Here is an 11568-nt window from a genome sequence, read left to right on the forward strand (position 1 = left end):
CCCAAATCTAGGATTTTTTTCTTGTGAAATTTCATGAATTCACAGAGCCCCTCTGCTCTGGAGCCAGCCTGGGAGAGCTGGGGGTGCTCCCCTGGAGAAGAGAAGGCTCCAGGGAGAGCTCAGAGCCCCTTGCAGGACCTAAAGGGGCTCCAGGAGAGCTGGAGAGGGACTGGGGACAAGGCATGGAGGGACAGGACACAGGGAATGGCTTCCCAGTGCCAGAGGGCAGGGCTGGATGGGATACTGGGAAGGAATTGTTCCCTGGGAGGGTGGGCAGGCCCTGGCACAGGGTGCCCAGAGCAGCTGGGGCTGCCCCTGGATCCCTGGCAGTGCCCAAGGCCAGGCTGGACACTGGGGCTTGGAGCAGCCTGGGACAGTGGGAGGTGTCCCTGCCCATGGCATGGGATGAGTTTTAAGGTTCCTTCCAACCCAAACCATTCTAAGATTATATAAAATACTGTGATATCCCCCATTAAATATTTTTCTTGCAGCAATAAGCTGGAAATATTGCCTTGTATTCCTTTCTTTCTTTCTTGCATTTTTTCTCACTGCTGCTGATGACACTGCTCTGGAAACAGTCCCACAGCTTCAACTTCTTCCCCTATTAATATAAATTAAAATAGTCCTGCAAATGTTGCAAGCAGGATGTCATTTTCCTTAAGGAAAACGAGGAAGCTAAAAATATTCCTTTGGCTACAAGGGTATCATCACATCCATGCTCTCACCACAACTGCTCTACAGCATCAGAGGCTGGTAGGAAAAAAAATAAAAGCCCCTCCAGTGATTCCCAGGATAACAGGGATTTCATTCTGGTTTTATCCAGCCCAATCCCCCAGACTCCACGTGGGCTCTGGCATGTTTTAGATAAATATTATTAACCCCCCTTTGGAGGCACTTCCACAACTGGACACTCCAACCACGGACTGCAAAGAGTTTTCTTTTTAATAAAGAGGGGGGAAAAAAATAAACTGCACAAGTGGGACCTGTTGGGGCTGCAAAAATCCAGCAGCCAAATTTAGATGCTCTCAACATCTACGCCTGAATTCCTGCCGGGTTTTTTTCCCCCTCTCTGCTATCCCAGAAGAATTTCCCGCTCTGCATTTGTGGTTCTTAAGGCTGTATCCTCCCTCCCACTCAGCACGGGGTGATTTTTGAAAAATGGTGAACATGAACAAAAACTGAGAGTTTTGTCATAACTCCATTAAAAAAAAAAAAAAATCACTTTCTGCCAGCCTTTTAAACAGATGATTGCAACGTAAAAACTTCCTTTTTTGTCATCCCATCACTCGACCTTATTACAAATTTAAGCAAAGACTTTTCTGAACTGTCTATATACTTTTAAAATACACAATTTTACTGTATATATTATTATACATTTTTAAAAATAGATATTAAAATTTTTAGGCAGCTGTAAATCAATAATAAAAATGGTTCCACCTTTCAGGAAAAACTCATCCCCCAGAGCATTTCCCCTCTGCAGCCATGGAACAAAGCCCTGCCACCCCTCCTGCCCCTGAGGGCAGCGGTGGCAGGGGTGACATCCAGCAGCACAGCACAGCTGTGGCAGACACCTGGCCGGCCACAAATCCACTCAGCCTCCCACTGTCTATTCCCAGACAGAAATGCTCCTGGAAAATGCTCAGCATCTCATCTGGGACCGATCTAAAAAGCTTCCTGCTCCTCGCAGTCGTGTCCAGTGCCAAAATTGGGTGACAACTGATGGATATCTTGGGAAGGCGATGCCACTAAAAGGCTGCTCCTCCTCAGCACCCTCCACATTTACTTTGGATCAGCTCCAGGAGCAGCCTGGCTGTGGCTGGGGGTGTTTGGGGCAGCAGGATTTGAGGTACAGCCCAGCTTTTCCATCCTCAGGCCTGCTCGTGTCCTGCCTTTGGATGCAGAGCTTGGAGGTGCCAACACGACCATCAGGAAGAAACTCTGACATGTCCAAAGTGGCTCTGGAAAATCAGGAGGGTGAGCAAGCAGTTGGAAAAGGCCCATGGAAAAGGCCCCCATTCTGTTTTGCTGTGAAGGGAATGCTGAGCAGGAGTAACTCCGAGCGTGAGCTGGGCTCGGGCCGGGAGCGGCTCCGTGGGCTCCGTATGGAAATGCCAGCCCTGACCGGCGGCAGGGAAAGCAGCGACCTCCACGCACAGCCGTGATCTCCAGGGAGATTTTCCCACAAGGGGCTCTTGCCCTGCTCTGTTCTGACCTAGAAACCCCCTCAGGAGCCGCTTTCCTCAAGTGACAGCACGTGCAGTCGCTCTGCTCTGGCGTCTCCCAGCAATCCCAGCAGGCTCCCGCTGGAAGCACTGGGAAAGGGGCCCTGGCATGGTCTGGGAGCACCAGGGCTGTCCCCGAGGATGGGGATCCCCCACTGCTCAGGGCTGCTCTCCCAGGGGACTTTTCACCCACCAGCGAGGCTATTTTTAAACCCCATTCCTTCCTGTGCTGCTGCAGCCCAGCTCCTGCACAACCCAGTCACTGACTCCGTTATTTTGGTTGCTATTCCTTTATTCCTTGGCTCACATCCTGCTTTTCTAGGACACCACATGAACTCCAACTGCTTGACAGGGACACTGAGAATATTTGACTTTCCAGGCCTGCCCAGTGCCCTGGGACATCCCCATCACGTGCTGGTCTGTGAAGCCTCCTCAACTTTTACATCTTTATATCAATATTTAGGTGTTGGAGCTGAACTGTTTATTTCATTTTCTTCCAGCAAAGCTTGCATCCTCCGAGAACATCCTGTAGCTTCCCAGCCTTTATTTGGATTTCCACAGCATTTTAACAATAATAATGTAATTTCCCAGCAGAGCCGTTAACGTTAGGCTTCGTGAGAAATGAATATACTGAATATCAATGTTCTTTTCCTCTTCAATTTTGCCTTGTTTGGCAGCTCTTTTTACCTTGATTACCTCGAGGACTCTTTGCTTTCTAAATACATTTTCAGTTTAAAATCCCAAGCAACGTTCGGCTTCCATGACTTTTGCTTTTGGAAGCAACTGAGCAGAGAAACCATTCCAAGATGACCCTCAGCTCCTGCAGACTCTCCCAACACAGGTGTTCAGGTTTAGGTTCCTTAAAAACAGAATTTTCATGATTAAATCCTTTTTTACTAAGGAATGACACCCTGTTCTGCTCACCACCTCTTCATAACTGTTGCGGGGGGGGGGATAATGAAGTGAAAACTCCACAGATCTTCAAAGACACCATGAAAGCTGCAGAAAAAGTTCAGTCAACACTGACTGTGGCAGTAAAAACTGATCTGTTTCAGGTGGAACAGGTGAAAAATAATGGAATTCATCTCAGGAGGTACAAATCCATCAGGGATACACACAGCTGGGGAATTGTTTGGGTTTTTTCTTTACTCTAGGAAATATATACAGTGAAAAACGATGAATTTTTGATGCTACAGAACTATTACTGAAACCTCTTGCATATAGAGAGTAAGAAATTGCTGCAAGCTGGGTTTAGAAGCAGTTTTGTCTGTCTTTTGGGGGGATTTTATTACTTTTTACCTGAAGTCAAAGCTGTATTTATGACCTTTTTTATACTTTCTGCCACAGCTGAAAGCACCAGCTCAGTCAGAGATCCCTGACACCAAGGGAGCATCTGCATAACCCAGTGAGCAAAACCAACAGAACCAGGTGCCTTTTGGAAAAACCTCAATTAATATTTCTCCTCTGCTTGGTTTGTTCTGCGTTTGAGCATTTTCTGCATCACCTGCTCCCCACGCTGGAGCCTGGGAACAGCCAGCTCAGCACGCTCCGCTCCCAGGAACCACCACCTTACCCAACAGCTAAGGGGCAATTCCGACCACTTTGGAAAGGGAAAGGAGGGAGGATTGCTCTTCAGAGTCGCTCTCAGAGTCACTTCAGAGTCACTGCACCCAGGTAAAGTTGTGCTGATGAAGAAAGGAACACCGAGGTGACAGACCCAGCTGTATTATTTTCAAAGCCTTGTTTTCTTGCCTTCCCAAGCTCATTCCCACAGGCAGGGCTGGTCCCAAGCCTGGTGTTCCTGGAAAAGCTGCTGGCCCTCACCCTGGAGGGGTTTTACAGCCAGCCTTGTGTGACTGCTCAAGGCTAGGGACAAAACCTCTCCAAGCCCCTCTCCACTGAAGCCAGAACCTGTGAAAAGCAATTTTCAGGATGCACAAAGCAGATCCCAGCCTGTGGATTCGGGTCTGTGGGAGGCATTTTTCCTATCCTAACTGGATTCTTGCCATTTTTAATATATATTTTTATTTTCCTACAGCACGAGAAGCTCTGCCACATCTCAGTTTGAAGCCTGGGAATCAACACAGGGTGCATCCACACTCAGTGTTTTTAAAGAGTTATTTGAGCAATCCCACAGGTGCCAACCATCCTCCTTGGGAACACAGCATGCCTGTCCAGAGGCCCAGAGCTTGGGCAGCAGGAATTCTTTGGCAAGGCTGGAGAAGCAGCTCTGAGTCATCTGTGACCTTCTCACAACAAAATTGGCTCTTGCAGGCCATGAATGGGACAAAACCTTGACTCTTGTCCCCTCCAGAGGTCCCTTTGGATGCTCTCAGGTCTCAATTTTCATGGACACCAACATTAGGGGAGGCCTGCCCAGCTCAGGGAGCCCCATTCCACTCCAAAATCCCAAAGATATTCTGATTGCTTTCTACTCCAGCTGAATGTATTCCCATTTAAACCTCACTGCTTGATAAACTGCCAAAAAAATCGGAGGTCCCAGGGAGGATATTTATTTACAGTTCAGAATTTATATATGCATTGCACGGCATCTGAAGGGCTTTTTCCTCCCAAACACACAAATCAGGAATTAAAATATTTGCAACGTGCCATTTCTAGCCAATGCCCAGGGCTGTGTGTTATCTCACTGCTGTAATTTGTCGCTGGGTGCTGGAGAGGCCTCAACAAATTCCCAGGTGCACCAAGCTTTGGGAGAAGTCTGGCTGCTTTCAGAGCAGGAGAAATAAAAACAGAATATGACCCAAGTGTTGCTAGCAAGGTTTGCCAGAAAGGGTGGCCCTGTCCTTTCCAACAGCTCCAGCAGAAAGCTGGGCTGCAGCTGCCAGAGAAGCCACTTTTCCCAGTGGGAAAATGACACCTTGCTAGAGCTGAAACTCTCTTGAAGAAATGACAGAACCTCAGGGTAAGTCGAGTCGAGGATGGTGACACTGCTCTCAGCGAGAGAGGCCAGGAGATCTTGGAGGGTGGATGGCATTTTTGTATATTTTAGTTTTTGCACCAAGACCATGCCAAGCCACCCCACCCACGGCAGGAATCTGATGTGATGGGAAGAGTGAGGATCACTCAGAAAGGAGAAGGTGCCTCCAACACCCCCCACACCAGAGCTTACCTAAAAGATTGGGAAGGAATTGTTCCCTGGGAGGGTGGGCAGGCCCTGGCACAGGGTGCCCAGAGCAGCTGGGGCTGCCCCTGGATCCCTGGCAGTGTCCAAGGCCAGGCTGGACATTGGGGCTTGGAGCAGCCTGGGACAGTGGAAGGTGTCCCTGCCCCTGGCAGGGGTTTGGAACTGGGTGGGCTTTAATCTCCCTTCCCACCCAAACCAGTCTGGGATTCTGCTCTGGAGTGGTAGTGTCAGTTTTTATTTAAAGAAACCCCATTTTCACCAGGCATGGAAACATTTGAAGGTTCAAGTCTGGCCACAGCTGAAAAGGGTTTGTTTAAAAACATTCACTGCAAAATGAGTGTATTTCCCATTCCTCACTCTGCAAGGCAGCTCAGAGGAGCGTGTTGGTAGAGCTCCTTTGGAGCAGCAAACCCCAACACCCCAGAAGCTGCTGGGGTCCAAGATACATTTAAAAAATAATAAAAATAAAATAAACACTTGAAAGGACAAAAGATACCCCTTACAGCTATATTGAAGTGACACATCTGCTTAAACTTCTATTTTTACTATTTTTCCATTCTTTTCTATTAAATATTGACTCTGTTCGTGGTTAGGAGTCACACATCCCAAGCTAAACACCTCTGCCCTGCATCACAGACCCTTTTTTGTTCACAGCTGGCCTCATGAGGGGAGATCCAGCCCTGCCACCCACCTGAATTTAGGACAGCTTGGCAGCCCCCCTGAACTCCAACAGCGGCACTTTGCTGACTGGATCGAAACCCAAACCCTGAGGGAAGTTCATGTTTAGCCCAGGCAGAGGGGCCAAGCCTCACGATTCGAGCCTGAACTACTTTCTGCAGCCTGCTGAAGGAGGAATGAGCCCCCCTGCCTCTGAGCCGGGGTCCAGCAAGGTCCCCTACCCCAGAACCCAGCTCTGCACCAGCCCCTGCCACCACAGCCCCGAACCTTCAGCTCAAGGCCACCCGTGACCAACCCCAAAGCCAGCAAACAGACCACCCACCAACCCGCTGGGGAAAGGAGAGAGGGAAAAGAACAAGGCCTAGGGAAATATTTTAAGAAATCCAGCCCTTGGCCAGCACTATTTTGGGTTCTGAGCACTTGGAGGCTGCTGGAGCAGAGGTGTGGAAGTCTCCACCATGAGATGTCTGTATGTAGGGGGGCAGTGGGGCATTAACACCCACTTTGGCACCTCTGCAGTTTGTGTAGGTGAGTAATTCTTCCTGTACCTACAAGGTGGAGGAGCTGAGCACCCATTCCCAGCTTGGGACTTTCCTTTCCCAGGAATGTTCAGCACCCACTGGTTGTTTCTCAGGTTCTTCAGGTCACAGGAGCCTTTTCAAATTCCTTTTGCAGTTTCCCATACCCACCCTCCCACACTTCATCCCTAAGGTGATTTGGGACAGGCCACACATTCCTGATCCTCTTCACGGCACGTCTGCCTGAGCAAGAACAAAGTTGACCCTGACTTGCTTTTCCTGCCATGGGAAGGTCAGGGACAGGGACTTCTGACATGGGCATGGAGTGACAGGACAAGAAATGGCTTCCAAGTGCCAGAGGGCAGGTTTAGATCAGATATTGGGAAGGAATTGTTCCCTGGGAGGGTGGGCAGGCCCTGGCACAGGGTGCCCAGAGCAGCTGGGGCTGCCCCTGGATCCCTGGCAGTGTCCAAGGCCAGGCTGGACATTGGGGCTTGGAGCAGCCTGGGACAGTGGGAGGTGTCCCTGCCCATGGCAGGGGTGGCACTGGATGGGCTTTGAGGTCCCTCCCCACCCAAACCATTCTGTGATCCAATTTCTCGATGAATTCATAAACCAGGGACTTACAAAGCCCACTCAGGATATCAAAGCCTATCCCAGCCACTATTTCATCCCTGCATCCCTCGTAAAGGTTCTGGACCAGTTTTATAAACTTCTGTACTCGATGTCTTAATGACACCACCATGTCCCACGTGCTTTTCTGCCATCCTACAAGACGATAAAACACACCTGAACTCAGTGTGCTGCAGAACCACTTTTCAGAAGAAAGTTATTACAGGTTAGAAAGGCACAATGAGTCACAAGCACAGAAGCACCCCTTTAGGAGTGAAGTGGGAAATATTCCACAAATGCCTGCATCCACCAGGCTAACACAGGAGTTCTGAAATGGGCTTTGATGAAAGACACAAGTGGAAAAAAGCAAAAGCCACATGGAAGGAAACAACTCATGAACTATTTGCTCTTGCCTGCCCAGGTGGCCATAGCTCAGAGGAGGTAAAAGGCTCAGCTTAGTGGTTAGGCCTGGCTTACAAGTGCCAACCTACTGCTTGGAAAAATTTTGTTTCCCTCCCTGCTGTCCCAGCAGAGGAAAAATCTCCAAGGCACAACACCACCTTTTAAACTTTTTAAAAGCGCATTTATATCTAAAGCTAAAGCCTTGTTCCTCTCTACCTCTCCTGCCCAGACTTGCCCAGCTGTTCATGCAAATTGTTCCCATTTCTCTTATCAGTGCCCTTATATCCCTGGATCAATATCACTTTTCCTACCTCCCCCATTTGCCCTCACCAACAAACTGGACCAGTGGCCTTGACCCCATTTTCTTTACACCTGCACCCAACCACTGGGGTGTTTCCTTCTCCCCAGCAGCTTTCCCTTTCCAGGCAGGACGTACTAAATATATCTCTTAGGGTATATTGGGATTTATGCTGTAGGCACCCAGGCAGGCTGGGGCACACCGAGTTCATGCCACCCTTGTGCAAGGTGTCCTTCCAAAGCAAACAAAGACCTGTGCAAGTCCTTGTCTTTCCCATCCCACTTATTTGTCCTGAAACAGAAAGAAAAACGAAAAAAGCCCAAGGCCTTTTTCCTGCACACACAGCAGCCACAAAAAGGTGCTGCAAAACAGCCACATCTGGCCTTTAAGTGTAATTATTTGCCTTGGGAGCTTTGGTTTCAGCTGGGAGAGAGGTTTAAGTCTATTATTTTAAAGAGTCCTAACAGCATTAGAGGACTTACTGTCAGTGATTTGTACAGTAAATCCAATTACTGCTTTTCACTTCTGTTCAGTGTAAACCATTACTATCACAACATCCTATTTTCTTGAATGCATTTAAAGGAGAAATAAGAGCTGGAAGTGCCCAAGGCCAGGCTGGACAGGGCTTGGAGCAGCCTGGAATAGGGGAAGGTGTCCCTGCCTATGGAACAAGATGAGCTTTGGGGTTCTTTCCAACCCAAACCAGTCTGGGTTTCTGTAACATTTTGCAAAAATGATTTTCTTTTTTGAGCTGCATTACATAAATCTTAACACCTGTGACTTCAAGGTTTGCCTTCATACTTCATGGGAGGATGTTGTTTGATAACTTGACAACATTTCTAAAGTACCTGGTATTTTCAGGCCCAGGATCCCCCTGCCTTTTCCTAAGACCAGGGGGAGGTCACACTCTCAGCATCAAGAAACTGCCTGGACAGAAGTTGGGAAGCAGGTTGGGAAATTGTCAGCAGAACTAAAAACAGGGGAATGTAACCTACAACTAAACTTGCCAAGCATTTGGGTCTGCTGACGCCCTTTGAAGGATTCTTTGCCCAGGGAGAGGACAGGCCAGCAGGGACAGGATTCAAACACTTCTCATGTCAAACACATTTGCAGGAGCGCTGTTGCCACCAGCTCCAGTTTGAAATCACTTATTTGCAATTAATTTTGGACAAGGATTTTAGGAGCCGATCTTGAGCAGAGAAGTGGGGAACGAGGGCATTTCCTGAGCTTGCTGGCTCCAAGTTTCCTGTGTGCAGGTGCAGGACCCTGTTCCTATGCTGTGGTTATTCAGGCTGGCATTGCACACCCACTATTTATATTTTTGTTATCCAGAGGCACTGGAGAAACACCTGAGACTGAAGAAGTTGTAACCACAGCTTTACAGAAGTCATTGGGTTCACAGCAGAACCTTTCTGGAGCAGCACAGTGTCAGTATTTGATCTGTATCCCAACATCAGCCTTCCACAAACACAGGTCGTATCAAACTATCCTAAATCCTAAATACTTGTGGCCACAGATTTATCTCGGAGCCACACAAAACTTTTATAATTAATTCTATTGTCTTTGGCAGCAGCACAATCCAGCCCCCTTTGGGCACAACTGCTGCTTCTCGTGGCACAAACAAACCTAAACATCTCAGCCACAACAAGGAAAAAGCGGCACCACAGGAGTCTGGAGGCTCCCAAGCCTGAGGGAAAGGCGTGCAGAAACCTCATTTGCGCCCATTTTTAAAAGGAATTATTTTTTTCACACCTAATATCAGTTTTGGAATTAGAACCAAGAGGTTTTCATATCTATAAATACAAACAGACACAGGCTGTTTGCTCCACTATAAATTCCTTTTCAGCCTAGCAGCAGCTCTCCAGCAGGGTGTGAGTCAGGCTGCTGAAGCACAGGATCGTTTTTTGAAAGCATTGAGACTTCAGTTGAATTGTCCCTAATTACAGGGCACAGTGGCACTGCAGCATGCAGATTTATTCGGAGGAAAGGGAGAAGGGTGATGTCTAGAGAGCTGTAATGAGCTGCAATGGTGTTTAACAATCTTTAGCACCCTCCCCAGAAACTGATACACGTCCCTCGAAATCTGTAGCTGACTTGGGAAAATTCAAAGTTTTTTGGCAACATCCCATTTCTTCCCCAGTTTCCAGCAGTCCCTGCAGTGGGAATGTCACCACCCAGAGCATCCCCACGGCTGGAGCACAGCAGGGTCTGTCTGGCCAGGGTGTCTTCACCAAGCACAGCAAACACCGCACTCAGGAGGTGCTCTCAACATCACCATTTCCATGTTTTTCCAAGGCTGGGCTCTGATCCTGCTCCTCCTGACACCAAGGATATTTTTATTGGCTTTACTGCCGTGTTAAAGGACAGCTGCTGATCCCCAGCAGGGCTTGGCACAGCCAGAGATTTGCCATAAACCCTTGGCTGGACATCCTGGGAAACTTCGTGCAGCACTTCCAGGGAAAGGCAGAGCATCAGACCCCCTTAGGGGGTTTGTGGCAGTAAATAAATAACACAAAGGGGTGACATCCACTCAAGTGTCGGGAGAAGCAGCAGATCCCAGCCTGTGCTCAGCGAGAGGTGCTCATAAGTGGCGGGGAAGGGCTCGTTTGGGGGTTTTATCTCCTTTGAATATGCTCCTAAACCTGCATCTGAACCCCTAAATTCTGCAGAAAGGTGGATACCAGAGGGCAGGCATTTCCTCGGGAGCAATCCCATGTTTGGGCCGGGCAGTGGGAGCAGCCCCCGGTGAGACAGCCGATGCAGGGAGGAAGGAGCAGGATGCTGCTCCCCGTGAGGGATCCAGGCCCTGTCACCTGCCCCCCTCAGGGATACCTCATGCTTTTAAAGCTGAGCAAACACAGGGATGGCACTTTTCCAAAGCTGAATCGTCAGCAACACCTAATTATGAATGCTTCATTTCACAGGGCTGCAAACTAAGCCCAGGACTGCATCACTGTGGTGGGGGTCAGCTCTGGGCTGGCAAACCGTGCCCCAGCCCAGTTGTGGTCCGGCTCCGAGGTCAGCAGGATGCAATTCCAGGGATGGATCCTGATGCTGGGATCCTAAACTTGCACATCAAACAAGAAAAATGGTTTAGTGGTGGTGATGCTGGTTTGACTTGATGATCATAAAGGTCTTTTCCAAATTAATGATTTTGTAATTCCATTAAATCACTCTGCTGCAGTTCTGTGGTGCCCATTCCATTTCTGTGAGCGTCCAGAAGGATTTTGGAAAGAGCCAAACATTGAATTCAGCTGTTGCATCACCAGATGTGGCACAAGGACCACAGACTCAGGGTGCTCAGAGGTTGCCCCAGCTGGAAGCCGCCCCTCGCGGAGTTTTGGGGCTGCTGGATTTATTCACAGCCTTTCCTGGGTGCAACAAACCCTCCCCAAAGCCTGCACTGGCTTTCCTCACTGCGAGTCTTTGCTTGGATGAAGTTTTAGTAGCAGTTCCTGCAAACCCACAGCTTTGCTTGGGCCACCAGGACGAATTTCTCCACCAGGATGAATTTCTCACTCCTGCCATCATCCTCCAGCAAACCCAAATCTCCTGTGGAGCCCAGGGGTGGAACAAGGCTGTGTCCCTTCTCCCAGCGTCTCTGCTGGGGAGAGCTGCAGCACCAGGGATGGATCAGGTGCGGAAGGCCCCGGCACGGAGCAAACCGGTGTCGGAATGGTCCCAGCCCTCCAA

This window comes from Aphelocoma coerulescens, chromosome 6, assembly GCF_041296385.1.
Source record: "Aphelocoma coerulescens isolate FSJ_1873_10779 chromosome 6, UR_Acoe_1.0, whole genome shotgun sequence".
Taxonomy (NCBI): Eukaryota; Metazoa; Chordata; class Aves; order Passeriformes; family Corvidae; genus Aphelocoma; species Aphelocoma coerulescens.